Raw genomic sequence first — 14,815 nt, forward strand, 5'->3', positions numbered from 1 at the left:
GCAGGTTACTTCACTGAAAACATATCGAAGAAAAATTAATGGTAAGCATGTTCCTAGCTCTGAAATGTCAGTGAAGGACATCGCCAAAAGGACATCAAACAGACCGTCTGTATGGTTCTGGCCAACATTAAGATACTTAAAAATCATAAAAAAAACAGTCTCGATCGTACAGTCACTTATGAGAATTATGACTGGTTTCGGCTTCTAGTAATAGGCCATCTTCAGATAACGCATCGTCCAACTGACTATGATGACGCTTGGAACAGCTGTGCTGGCCCCACCCCTTTATTTTCCTGTACGTTACCCCTTAGGTGGAATCCGAACCACGTATCGCTTCTGGAAAATCTGCACATCACTGAGAGAAGAAGACTAGGTTAAAGGTAGACCAAAGAAATCTGTGGCCCGATTGGGATTCGATCCCGAGTCCGCTGGGTTTTCAGGCACGCGCTTTACTACTGATAATGGGGGGGAAAGGGTGAAACTTGGTGCCGGTACATAGCCTACACCTCTTGAATGGCATCAAGGAAACGGCGAGCTTAAAAGCCCCATCCTACGGACGAGCAGAGAATGTCACGTGAGAGCCGGCCGGTGTGGCCGTGCGGTTCTAAGCGCTTCAGTTTGGAACCGCGTGACCGCTACGGTCGCAGGTTCGAATCCTGCCTCGGGCATGGATGTGTGTGATGTCCGTAGGTTAGTTAGGTTTAAGTAGTTCTAAGTTCTAGGGGACTGATGACCTCAGATGTTGAGTCCCATAGTGCTCAGAGCCATTTGAACCAATGTCGCGTGAGTGCATAGCTTTGATCACTGAAGCGTTCTGGTCCTGCCGTGCTAGTCGAGGGGGACAACAAATATGGTTCACCGACGGTTGCAGCAGTGCAGACATGACATTTCTGAGTCGCTCTCGGTCAGAGACCCATAAATCATTTCCATGGGGACTTGATTTTGTTTACGCTGTCTTCCAGCAGAGGCGGATAAACGTCTACGCGTGGTAGAATGCCAGCACGTAGACCAGCCGACCAATCGCAGCCGGCGTCCTCCACCATGTGGCCTCCTACGCCGGTTACAAGTCAGACCTTGCGGAACCTGCTGTGTGGTGTTCGCGAAGGAGTGTGATGAGGAGGGGGGGGTCGTGGACTCCCGCCTTGTTATTTCCGACTTCTCGCTAACGTTCATCAGGTACGCCCCGACTTGTTATCGATCTATTGGCTCGGGTCCCACTGTACGTTCCTGCTTGTGCGGAATAACTAGAGAGGGCACAAATAAAGACATTAAATCTACAGCCAATCCGGAGAAATAACATGAGGCTGTGAAAGGAGTGGCGCACGCTGCTTGCCGAGCTGGCTTATATCGGATTATACCGCGTGCAAGGCTCTGAATGATTCCTCCCCGCCGGCCGCGGTGGTCTCGCGGTTCTAGGCGCGCAGTCCGGAACCGTGCGACTGCTACGGTCGCAGGTTCGAATCCTGCCTCGGGCATGGATGTGTGTGATGTCCTTAGGTTAGTTAGGTTTAAGTAGTTCTAAGTTCTAGGGGACTGATGACCACAGCAGTTGAGTCCCATAGTGCTCAGAGCCATTTGAACCACTTGATTCCTCCCCCCCCCCCTCTTCCCCCCTCCCCCCCCCCCCGCGACACACAAAGACAACCACACACACACACACACACACACACACCATCTGCAAAATTTCTTTGAAATAACGACTTTACACAGTAAATGTTTCAAGTATGATTGTCCGGAAAAATGGTTCAAATGGCTCTGAGCTCTATGGGATTTAACATCTGTGGTCATCAGTCCCATAGAACTTAGAACTACTTAAACCTAACTAACCTAAGGACATCACATACATCCATGCCCGAAGCAGGATTCGAACCTGCGACCGTAGCGGTCGCGCGGTTCCGGACTGAGCGCCTAGAACCGCTAGACCACCGCGGCCGGCGATTGTCCGGAAAACTGCAGTCCCGAAATGCTACCAGGTTAAAAAGAAACTGCAGCGTTGGATGCCTTGAACTGCTGCAACTTATAGGTCCAAAGCAAATGAGTAGCATTTTAATTTCGTTCATCTTAATCGATATTTTTGGAAAGCTGCAAGCTTGTCATCCATGATTTAAATAACGAAAAACTGTACACATTACATATTTTTTCACACTTTGTGCAACGCGCTTAGAGAATTTATTCTCATTTCAATTGCATTTGTTTACAAAAATATTTTTTATGTCTGCATGTGTGATTTTATGCCTCTCTTACATTGCAGTTGTCTTTTTGCCGTCATACTGAAATCATATAATCTGACAAATGAATTCTGAAATGTTTTTATATGCTAATGTTAGGGCCTGGAAGAGCATTGAACGGAATGGATAGTGTCTTGAAAGGAGGATATAAGATGAACATCGACAAAAGCAAAATTAGGATAATGGAATTTAGTCGAATTAAATCGGGTGATGCTGCGGGAATTAGATTAGGAAATGAGAGGTTTAAAGTAGTAAATGAGTTTTGCTGTTTAGGGAGCAAAATAACTGATGATGTCGAAGTAAAGAGGATATAAAATGTAGACCGCTAATGGCAAGGAAAGCGTTTCTGAAGAAGAGAAATGTTGAGGGTATTAGATTAGGAAATGAGACACTTAAAGTAGTAAAGGAGTTTTGCTATTTGGGGAGCAAAATAACTGATGATGGTCGAAGTAGAGAGGATATCAAATGTAGACTGGCAATGGCAAGGAAAGCGTTTCTGAAGAAGAGAAATTTGTTAACATCGAGTATTGATTTAAGTGTCAGGAAGTCATTTCTGAAAGTATTGGTATGGAGTGTAGCCATGTATGGAAGTGAAACATGGACGATAAATAGTTTAGACAAGAAGAGAATAGAAGCTTTCGAAATGTGTTGCTACAGAAGAATGCTGAAGTTTAGATGGGTAGATCACATAACTAATGAGGAGTTATTGGATAGAATTGGTGAGAAGAGAAATTTGTAGCACAGCTTGACTAGAAGAAGGGATCGGTTGGTAGAACATATTCTGAGGCATTAAGGGATCACCAATTTGGTATTGGACGGCAGTGTGGAAGATAAAAATGGTAGAGGGAGACCAAGAGGTGAATACACTAAACAGATTCAGAAGCATGTAGGCTGCAGTAGGTCCTGGGAGATGAAGAAACTTGCACAGGATAGAGTAGCATGGAGAGCTGCATCAAACCAGTCTTTGGACTGAAGACCACAACAACAACAACATGCTAATGTTAGCGACAGTATTTTTCTTATTTTACTTACACCTATTGTGTCTCCTCCAATTCAAAGAATATCACACAGACATAAATCATCACTTACACTATTTGTTGCTTTAATCAGAACGTCCTGCAGAGATATTATCACAATATGGTTTCTCGAAGAGTTTTTACACAGGGGTGTTACATTTTCTGTGGATTCATTATGCAGCGAAAACGATGACACTGAGACAAGAAATTTAATATAAGGCACATGGGACGCAAATGTCGTGAAATATCCCAAAAATGGATGACAAATTTTCAGTATGTGACGTCTACGCATATTATTATAAAATACGACCGAGAAGCGCAGACCACAAATACTTGAATCGGATCGCGGGCTGCAATTTGACTACCACTACTTTACAAGGAAAAATGATATAACGAAAATTTTTAACCAGCGCCACAACTTGGTCCATGTAAATGACCGAAACTGTTAGTAACCTAATAAGCTTTTTAACAGCAGCTGATGGTGTAACCTCTCAAATATGTCACTTATCATAAATAAAAGAACTGTCGATTTTAAGTGTCTTACGTTAGTTTTCACTCTTCACTTTCTCTGTCCCTTGCTGCACATTTCGAAGTGCTGTCATATAAGATTCGTGCATACTGATCGGTTTCCACGAAACTACTGAGCGAGGTGGCGCTATGGTAAGATGCTGAACTCCCTTTCGGAAGGACGACGGCTCAAATCCCCTTCAGTCCATCCAGACTTAGATTTCTCCATGGTTTCGCGATATCGCTAAAGGCAAATGCTGAGATGGTTCATTTCAAGAGAATACGGCCAGATTCTTGCTTTCCCTTCCCTCTCTGTCTTCCTTTTCTACGAAAGTAATACTCATTATTTTCTTTCCTAACCCATTCGCGCTTCAAAAGTTTTATATCACTTTAGCCAATCTTAGAACCACTACTTCTTTACACTGGCCGATCTGACAAGAGCTTTGCTAGCTCTGCTCAGGTTTTTCGTTGTAATAGTCAACTCACATTATAAATTCATATCAACAGCATTATCATCAGATATTCTGTTTCACGTTTAAAACGTGAGTTCATAGTTTTAGGACATGGATAAATATGCAGGAACGCCCTGATGTAACAACCAAAGATGGTTAAAATTTATTTTTAGAGTTCAATAATTCAGTCGCTATAAACGGAACCCTTGTAGGATCACTTGCTCTTTGTCTGTCCGCTCGACTGACTAATTATTGAAAACCCTTCCCCTCAGAAACGTGAAGACGTATCACGTTGAAATTTATGCTTCGTACGAAGGTCTCTGGTCTTTTGGCGGTGTAAAAATCTGAAGCTTCTACGTCAATACAGTCAAAAGATACGGCCATTTATGTGACATATTTTGATACTGGCAAGCACACTCATTAGAATCTATAGGTTACTTCCCATTGGCGTAGTATCATGAAATTTGACAGGAAATATGGTTTCACAGTACAGCAAAGCAAAAATCAAAAAAATGTTTATTTTTAATTATATCACAGAAAAAAATTCTTTGTCATTTGTTATCAGGCTTAAGACTTAAATTTAAACATTCTCCCAAGTCTTGGAATACCCCAACACCGATATCTTACCAGTATCAGTGTCTATGACAGGCAAAAATTGTCGAGATCCTCGATTCCAGGGATCGATGAATTGTCTACATACATAATTAAATTTGTACAGAACCCTCAGTGGGCGAGTGCTACTCGCACTTCGCCAATTTGTTTGATAATTTTCTAACGTTTTCTAACGTTTTTAGTTACACAGGCAACTAGCGATGTTAGTTTGTGGCAATTTCCTGCAGGCTATCTGCACTTTAACAATTTTTTTTCTGATGTTTGGATCGGTTTCGGATAGTCTCCAATGGTCTCTTTATCGGTTACGTTGCCTCGCAATGCCGAAAACCCTTCCCGGGCCAGTTTCTCATTTGGAACCGTGTACATGGAACAGCAACCAATACTGACTCTAGGCACTTTCCAGAGTAAATAATTTACAAAGGAAGAATTTTGTTTTTCGCCAGGCGTTTCTCGAGTGTTTTCCTGCTGCAAATACGGCAACGGACGCCCACTGACACTTTTTTTTCTCCAAATATTGATGGATATTAGCTTAAGATGCCCAACTCCGGAGCTAGGCGGCCAGGTTGTTTGACTGCCGTGCAGAGGGCTAACGTTCTTGAACGAGAAGTAGTGACTCCAAGGTTAGGAGATCTCACAACGACTACGTGACCTCGGTGCTCCATTCAGACGACGCAGTTGGCGGAGGATGACACGGCGTATGGGTAGCATCACGCAATCCCGGAATTCCACAGCGTAAGGTAGCTATGAGGCTGACGCTCGTAGCGAGAAAGTCGCCCATAAAACTGGTGATAATCGTAAGACGTCCCTAGAGGAACATACATTGGAAAAGTGAGAATTGTTATTGTACTGAGAATGACCTTGCAACTTGGGAAGAGGACGGGAAAATATCTACAGTAAAGGTGGTGGAAAAGGAAAAATTGTTCCACCAAAACAGTAAGGCATGTACGGGGGCGAAATGGAAATCACAGTGAAAATCAAACTTTCCAGCTACTTCACTACATTGTACCAACATTCCAACACCCTCGTCGTCGAAGGCAGCTGTCTGCACTTTCCAAAGCCGGCCGGTGTGGCCGTGCGGTTCTAGGCACTTCAGTCTGGAACCGCGTGACCGCTACGGTCGCAGGTTCGAATCCTGCCTCGGGCATGGATGTGTGTGATGTCCTTAGGTTGGTTAGGTTTAAGTAGTTCTAAGTTCTAGGGGACTGATGACCTCAGATGTTAAGTCCCATAGTGCTCTGAGCCATTTTTTGCACTTCCAAAAATTCGCTACGCTGGCCTGCAGCTTGATGATTGTGCCAAAATGATGTCTTCATAGGCAGTGGTTCATTTGAGCAAAAATGAAACTGAGAGGAATCCAAATCCGAACTGTATCATGGGTGATCAAACACTTCCCTTAACGCCACAGGAGCGTCTTCATTACACTGCAGTGTGCGGCCGAGAACTGTCGTGAAGAAGGAAATGCACGATAGTTACTTTATGCAGGATGCATGAAATCAGGCGAAATCTCTCAGCAGGTACTCGTACTTGACGGGAGACTTAGAGCTGCGCATTGCCAAAACTATAGTTCGTTAGTTTTTGTGCAGTACATAAATAACGTATTAAATGGTAGGAAAATCGGTAGTGTTGGTGGCTTTGGTAGGGAAAGAGACGTAGATGAATGTGTAGGAGGGAAACTGGGAGCTGACGACTTCTTTTTGTTTTTCGTTTGTTTGTTTATTTTGCACATAATTAGTTCAAAAATGGTTCAAATGGCTCTGAGCACTATGGGACTCAACATCTTAGGTCATAAGTCCCCTAGAACTTAGAACTACTTAAACCTAACTAACCTAAGGACATCACACACACCCATGCCCGAGGCAGGATTCGAACCTGCGACCGTAGCAGTCCCGCGGTTCCGGACTGCAGCGCCAGAACCGCTAGACCACCGCGGCCGGCACACATAATTAGTACTGCACATCATTCAGTGTTACTCCACTCTGTATTTTATGTCCTTATAAAATATAAATTACATCTTACAAATAATAAAAATTAATTGATCACGTAAATTCTGTACTTTCATGTAATCAAATAAATTACTATTGATGCAAGTACAGTTACATACAAAAACGGTTCCTTAATTTAGGAGGAGGGTACCATCCAGTGAGGTCATTGGTCCCAACGGATGAGGGAAGGATGCGGAAGGAAATCGGCCAAGTCCTTTCAAAGCCCTTTCTAAAGCGATTTAGAGAAATCACGTAAAACCTAAACCTGGATGGCTAGACGCGGATTTGAACCGTCATCCTCTCGAATAAGAACCAGCTTGCTAACTACTGCCCCACCTTGCTCGGTATACAAACGTAAAAGATATACACAATTATTATTGTTACATTGTACGTTCATCATGATCAGTGGGAAAAGTTTCCTGTTATTATTGTTAAGTCCGAAACTTTATTAATAACAGAAATATGTTTTATACGAGGGTTGGAAATTCAATAGTGGCAACTATTTATTTACAGCTCGTACAAAATAGATACGTCTGTCAAAGTTTTACTGACCTTCAAAGTAGTCATCTTGCCAGCGATGTGGAAGCCGTAGGATACTCTTAGCAGTGCCAGTTGCGTTGACAGTTCGAGAGGCGCGGTCTATTGCCCGACGAACTTGCAACAATTCTGGAGCGAATTCCGTGAAGTGTTTCCTTCAGTTTAGAAATCGAGTTGAACTTACGAGGGCTTAAGTAAGGGGAGTGCAGTAGGTGGTATAGCACTTAGCAGCCCCATCAGTCAAACAAATCAGTAACAGCTTGTACTGTACGTGCTCGAGCACTGTCCTGCAAAATGATGGTCAGGTCCTGCAGAAAGTGCCAAAAATGAACAGCAATAAGCACGGGGCGTGAGTCGTGCTTGGGTAGCTCAGTTGGTAGAGCACTTGCCCGCGAAAGGCAAAGGTCCCGAGTTCGAGTCTCGGTCCGGCACACAGTTTTAATCTGCCAGGAAGTTTCATATTAGAGCACACTCCGCTGCAGAGTGAAAATCTCATTCTGAAAATAGCAGACGATGGCCGAAGTAAAGAGAATATAAAATGCAGACTGGCTATAAAGAGGAAAATGGTTCGAAAAACAGGAAGTGCTTAACGTCGGATTTTCTGGGTGTTTATAGTTAAACTGATAGTGTTCCAAGTGCTGCACTGTAGGCTGTATACTTCGCAGGAGTCTAACATCGTAGATATGTTCATTAATCGGTGCGCTCTCGGAATATGCTGAAAATCACAGTTCCACTTTCTGCCACCAGGAGAAAATATGGCACTGTAAGCAGTCAGAACGTAAATTGTTTCCTGTTTTGACGTCAGTATGCTTTTCGTCACCTGGTGACAAGTGTTGACTTCTTTTGTGAAGTGGCTATTGATGTGAAGGGTTAAGAAGGTTGAAGTTTTCCGTACGAAGCACAACGACTATAGATGAATGATTATGCAACGCTGGTAAAGTCGTTTCATCGGAATGGCAGAAGTAGCAGAGCTGCTCTGCGGGAATATTGCCGATAAAAGTAGCTACGAAGAGACCCCATCTCAGTAAATGGGCTAAAGAATGTAATCAAGAAATTTGAAGAAAAAGATGAATTACGTGGTGCAGCAGAGAGAGAGAGGGGAGGGTGGGGGGGTGGGGGGAAGGGAGAGGGAGAGAGAAGCAGCCCATTCCCAAGGTATTCGTTGACGCCGACCGTGCAGCACATACCTCAGATTCTGCAGCCAGTGCTGGAACTGTATTACGGGAATTGTCTCACCCCTGGTCAACAGTTCAAAATATTTTGCAGCGCATTTTACTTTGGTATTCCTGCAATATTCAGAATGTGCATCAATCGGATCTCCAAAGTAGGCTACAACGCCGTGACTTTGTCCTTTGTTTTTTGGCACGCATGGAAATAGACGACATTTGACCCGGGAATATTCGTTGGACGGACGAGGCACAGGAACATCCACTGCAATCAGGTTACGTGACTGTGTGGTGTTGTTTCACAAGCTCCTTCACTCTCGGTCCGTCTTGCTTTGATGAGATGACACCTCGCGGTCCTTTTAAGTTTACAGTGACATCTCGACATTCCAAGGCCTCTCTGTGTAACACGTAATTCCAGATTTGCAAGAACGCAGCTGTGTTCACACCACTATTTTCATTCAAGATGTGGCGACACCACGTGTCGCTTTGCCAGATGAAAGATTTGCGTCGAGAAATCTTCACTAATGACCGCATCATCTGAAGGCGATTTCAAGTTGTGTGATCTTCCAGACACCCGATCTAAATCCATGTGACTTCTGATAGCGGAGCATATGAAGGATCTTCTGCATCAGTGATTATCCTGACTCTTTCTGATCTGAAGGTTAGCATACAATGACATATCACTTTGACTGCATCGGATATGCTGCCGTGTCACGGATGGAGCATGGTGCTGAGTCTAGAGACCATACTGAACACATTCTAACTGGTGACCGTATCATAATATGCCAGAATCGCCGATATCATGTGTGTGATCGTTCCTCGCCTTTTCCTGCACGAACAGCCGCGCGAGGTAGTCGCACGGTCTAAGTGCGCCTTGTCACGGTCCGCGTGGCTCCCCCCGTCGGAAGTTCGAGTCCTCCCTCGGGCATGGGTGTGTGTGTGTTGGCCTTAGCGTAAGTTAGTTTAAGTTAGATTAAGTAGTGCATAAGCTTAGGGACGATTACCTCAGCAGTTTGATCCCATAAGAACTTACCACAAATTTCCAATTTCCAGCACCAACGCAATAATCTGACTGCTTACAACGCCATTTACTCACCTGGTAGCGGAAAGTGGAACTATTATTTTTCAGTACACAACTAAAGGGCACCGATTAATGAACATAACCTACGATGTTTCAGCGTCTTGGGACGTAAGAGGATATAGCCCACACTGCAGCACTCCGAATACTGTCAGTTTAATTATAATCACCCGTTGTATGCTAGAAAATATTTTGTGAATGCACTTGCTTGGAGTATTGCCTTAACTGATAGTAAAACGTTCGGTAAAAATTTTGCGATGTAGTAGTAAGGAAGAATATTTAAGTTTAGATGAGTAGATCTAGTAACTAAAGCAGAGATATTGAATCGAATTTCACAGCAACGAGGTTTATGGTAGAACTTGAACAGAAGAGATGGTAGGTTGATCGGACGTATCACGAGGTTTCGAGGAATAGTTCATTTAGTTGTATAGAGAAGTGTGGGAGATAAAAACTGTAGACTGGAGCCTAGGATGGACTACAGCACGCAGGTTCAAGTGCATGTAGGCTGCAGTAATTACGCAAGAGATGAAGAGACTTGCATAGAATACAAAACGGGTGACTAAAATGAGGCAGCTACAACCGGCGTTCGGGTCGACTCATGTGACGTCCCTTGTTTGCTACTTTGTAGATGCCATTTTGTATTTAATTGTTTCCGTATTATAACTTGTGTGTTATGGCAACATGCTGTTTGAAGGCAACGGTGCAACGGTGTACATGTCACTGTTGATACGATATGTTACAATTAAGTATCAGTAACTACACATAGGCGATAAAAACTTTAGGAGACCCTAATTTAATTGATAATAATGATTGGAATTTTATATGTTTCCCGTGGTCTTCAGGTTTTCGTGTTTGTAACTGATTCCGTTTTTTTTTTTTTTTTCTTATTCATGTAACAGAAGCAAGTTCTGCAATATTCGATGTTATTTACATACATTTGCGCATTCTCCGGAATAAGTTTCTTCGATTTTGTGACTTTAGTCTCATTAACAAACGAGAGATGAAATTCCTGTGAGTGAAACGGCCAGCAGCGACAGTTGCATTCTCGTTTATCACAAATATTTGGCAGATTTTTGCGAATGTGTCGCGATACATTGCTGATCAAAATTATCGAGACAGCCCTATGTAATACGGAATAGACCACTAGGTGTCACGAAAGGCGGATGTGCCAGTATAGAAGGAGGGGGGGAGTATCGCGTTGTCAATAGACAAAGACTGTCGTGTCCTGACATAGGTGGAAGAGGGAGAAAAGGGGTTGCTGGCCAGTCTGCGCTCCCGAGCGGTACACAGCAGAAGGCAGAAAGACAATTCACAGTGAAGGTATTTGATTGTTTTCTTCTATCTGAGCCAACACTGGTACAAGCATTTACTAGAAATGCAGGTGGTGAGACTTGGTAGGGAACTCGTTGTGGAGACTCTGGGACAAACAGGGTTTTGAAATAGTTTTTTATGCCAGACAGGCCTAATTAATTCACTGGAGGCTAGTTCTAGGGTTCAAAAAACGTAAATAACACTGTTACAACAGAAACCAGTGCAGAAGTCCCAGGAGTGGATGCTAACCACAGTAACAAACACTAGCAACATCTTAAGGCAACAACTTAGTTGCAAAACAAAACATACTGAATGTGACACTGTTCACTGAGGCACTCCAAGTGAGAGAGCAGACTTACGCGGAGCTGGACCGAGGCTGGAGTCGACAGACGCGGATTCGGCGGCCAGATCGTCTGACTGAGAACTATGCCGAAATGCGGAATCTAGGGGTTTTAATGAGTCGCGTGGGGGCACTGTTTTCCCACTTAAAGCCACCCAGCCAATCTCGCAGGTCTCTTTCAGGCGCCTGTCAATCACAGTTTAGTTAGGTCCCCTCTACTGCTCCTAAGGCGGGGATGTTAATGCAGTTGCACTAAGTCTGTCTTTGGTATCAACATTGTTCAGCTGAAAGCTAAACGTAACTGCTCTGCCAAATAAGGCTTGCAACATTGTTGTTGTACGTCATTTAGCCCCGCCCCTCGGGCTCCCCGGATTAGGGACTGCAAGGTCAACAGTTTGTTGGCGTTTTCGCTCTCTTTCTAACCCTTGTGAACCTAGTGACGTTGCTTGCTGTTCTCAGGGCTGGTATCAAGCTGGCGTTATACGCTAAATCGTGCGTGTTGGTTACAAAGTTCTACGGTGGCAACCTACCACAGCGTCTAGACGACATATGAAGTTACATGTTAATTCCTTGAAGAGCAACTAGCGCCCTGAGACCGACTCTGGGGGCGACTGCATTTTCGCAAGGCTCGCCTCTTACGGTTTACTTCATGTAACAATATCTCTCCTCGCTTCGTCTGCCCTCAGCATCGTCTCTGCTTCCACACCTTGAAGCGCCTGTCCTCCTTTCTCACAGCTTCAAGGTAGCACTACAGTAGCAAGGAATAAACAATATATTACAACTAGCAGCAGAATGAACCACTCAACAGAATTCTATTGACTTCAAATGCGTGCTAGTTGCTGGATAACTAGTGAGTGAGAAATCCATCATGGACATTTCAACCCTTCTAAAGTTGCCCAAGTCGGCAGTTGGTTAAGTGCTTGTAAAGCGGAAACACGAAGGAAAGGCCACAGATAAACCAATACCAGGCCTACCTCAAATATTGGCGGACAGGGACCGCCGATCATTGAAGAGAGTGGCTGTAAAAAATCTTTTGAAATCAGCAGCAGGAATCACTCTTGAGTTCACAAGTGCTACCAGAAGTGAAGCTAGAACAATACTTGTTCTTAGGAACTTAGAAAGTATGGGGTATAATGGCTCAGCAGCTTCTCATAAGCCACACATATCTGTGGCCAGTGATAAGGGACGTCTGTGATGGTGTAAAGAGCGACACCACTGACAATGGATAGAGTGATGCATCACGTTATGTCCTGTAGCAGTCCAATGGATAGGTTTAGATTTGGCGAATGCCTCCAGAACGTTACCTGCTGTCATATGTAGTGTTAACAGTGAAGTACGGAGGAGGTAGTGCCACTGTTGGGAGGCGTTTTTCGTGGTTAGGATTGTGGCCCCCTTTTCTCACTTATGAAAACGCTAATTGCGGAAGGGTATGAACACGTTTTACAACATTATGCACTGCGTGCAGTAGATGAACAGTTCGGAGACGGTGATTGCTTGTATCAGCATGATAATGCACGCAGTCGTAAAGCAGCGTCTGCGAGGCAATGGTCTGTGGACAATAACTTTCCTGAAATGGATTGGCATACCCAGAGTCCCGACCTGAACCCAATGGAACACCTTTGGAATGATTTACAACGTCGACTTCACTCCATACCCCAGCATCCAATATCAGAATCTTCTCTGCTTTCGGTTCTTGAAGAAGAAGTGCTTTCCATTGCTCTACACATATTCAGACAGCTCACTGAAATTCTCCCCGGCAGAGGTGAAGCCATCATAAAGGCCAACCCCATATTAATATCCAGTAATACGTGTTCAGATACTTTTGAATGGATAGTGTATTAACACGGACAACTGCATCAAACCCGTCTTCGGACTGAAGCCCATTACAACATTATTAACTGTATTACTGTAAATTGGTTTAAATACTCTATCTATAACCGCTGCTTATGAAGAAGGCAACTGTGCGGTGCAGAGGGAGGTTCTGCATCACTTAGATGCTAAACGTGAGCTCTTTTCACACGCTAGGCATACAAACATTTAACAGCTGCTTCGAACACTAAAGTACATCCGAATCGTACTGCAGTCGTTGGAACAAAATATTATTCGTATTTCTCATCCGGGTACATAATTAAAAGCGCCACATGCCGTCATCTCACGAAACACGACATAGAGATTTCAGAATTCAAACTGGTCATAGGCGCACAGTGTGGTAAGCAGGTCACAGGCACACCATGTGCTGACCGTGGGCTGTACATCAGCATATCTCCTTTGTCGCCTTTGCCTCTACTCCTTAAAGTAACAGTCCGATTGTCATTACTCAACACAGCAAAGGATTATCGGCACGGATCATTACACATAATGACAGCGTACTTTTATCTGAGAACGTCAATAGGAAGGTTCCGAGATGCCTCACACTTTCATTGATATTGAATGTGACAGACAAAAGGTAAACACTTCTCTGCAATGTCCACTGTGTTGTGTTCCAACTTATTTTTCCATGCCAAGTAAATTATTACGAAACATATTTACTTCGACTTCTAGCACATAAATTCAGTGGTGCAACTAACGGTGGACGAAAAGGAACTACTGTTCTTTTTGCACCAGCCCCACCACAAGAGAATACAAATATCACGGACGACCTAAGCCTGTGAGGTTGTGTATCGGCCGCAGACCGCATTTTCCACGCATAACCACTCAGGGAGCCGGATGCCACAGTTTTATTAATATTGAGTTTCACCAGGAACAGATTTCACTTTTAGCGGCGTTGCCAGAGTTGAGAAGCAGTCAAGAGCATAACACAGTATCGCTTTTAAGAGAGCTGCCCCGCAGGTAGTAGTCTGCCAGATCCATACCTCTCGTGGATAATAGCTATTTTATGGTCGTCAGTTTGTCCCTAGTTGCACGTCCACGACTTCATTTGATTTTTGAGACGATATTGAGGACTGACAAACAAACAAAAACATTGTCTCAATTTTTTTTTATTGTCACTCAGCGCAAAACAAAAACATATTGCTTCACTTCAATATCGTAGTCGTCACTGTTACCACGATACTACATACCAAAACTCGAAGGTGTCCAGTGAGATCTGAAGCCGTCACTCCATATTTCCGTAACTCAATAAAAAATTGGTCAGGTGGGAGCAGGACTCGCACTGAGGTATATAGATAGTTCCTCCATTCCGGGGAATCGAGAATCTCGGCATTGATAGTGGCAAGATATCGCTCCCAGGGACTCCGAGACTTCCCAAAATATTTTCATTTGAGGTTTGAATTCGGCTAATAGATTACAAAAGAAATATTTTTTGGTGTGATATAATTAAAAATTAGCAATTTTCTTTTTTCTTCTTTACTTTTAGTTTACGTCTTGCCAAATTTCATGATTCTACATCAACCGCGGAAGTACCCTACAGGTTTTAATCAGTGAATTTTCGAGTATCAAAATATGTGACATGAATGGCCTCATCTTTGGACTGCACTGACTTAGAAACTTCAAATTTTCACACAGCCAAATGTCCATAGACCTCAATATTTGACATAAATTTCACCTTGATACATCTTTCCACTCATGCGAAAAAGGAGTCTTAAGC

At 43.6% G+C, this 14,815-nt stretch overlaps 1 protein-coding gene across 1 annotated transcript in view; it reads left to right on the top strand.

Moving 5' to 3' along the window:
* LOC126198552 (tryptophan 2,3-dioxygenase) overlaps positions 1 to 14,815 on the top strand; it is a 448,771-nt gene that overhangs the window by 35,199 nt on the left and 398,757 nt on the right. The gene's annotated exons all lie outside the window — the stretch shown is intronic.

This window comes from Schistocerca nitens, chromosome 8 (assembly GCF_023898315.1).
Source record: "Schistocerca nitens isolate TAMUIC-IGC-003100 chromosome 8, iqSchNite1.1, whole genome shotgun sequence".
Classification (NCBI taxonomy): domain Eukaryota; kingdom Metazoa; phylum Arthropoda; class Insecta; order Orthoptera; family Acrididae; genus Schistocerca; species Schistocerca nitens.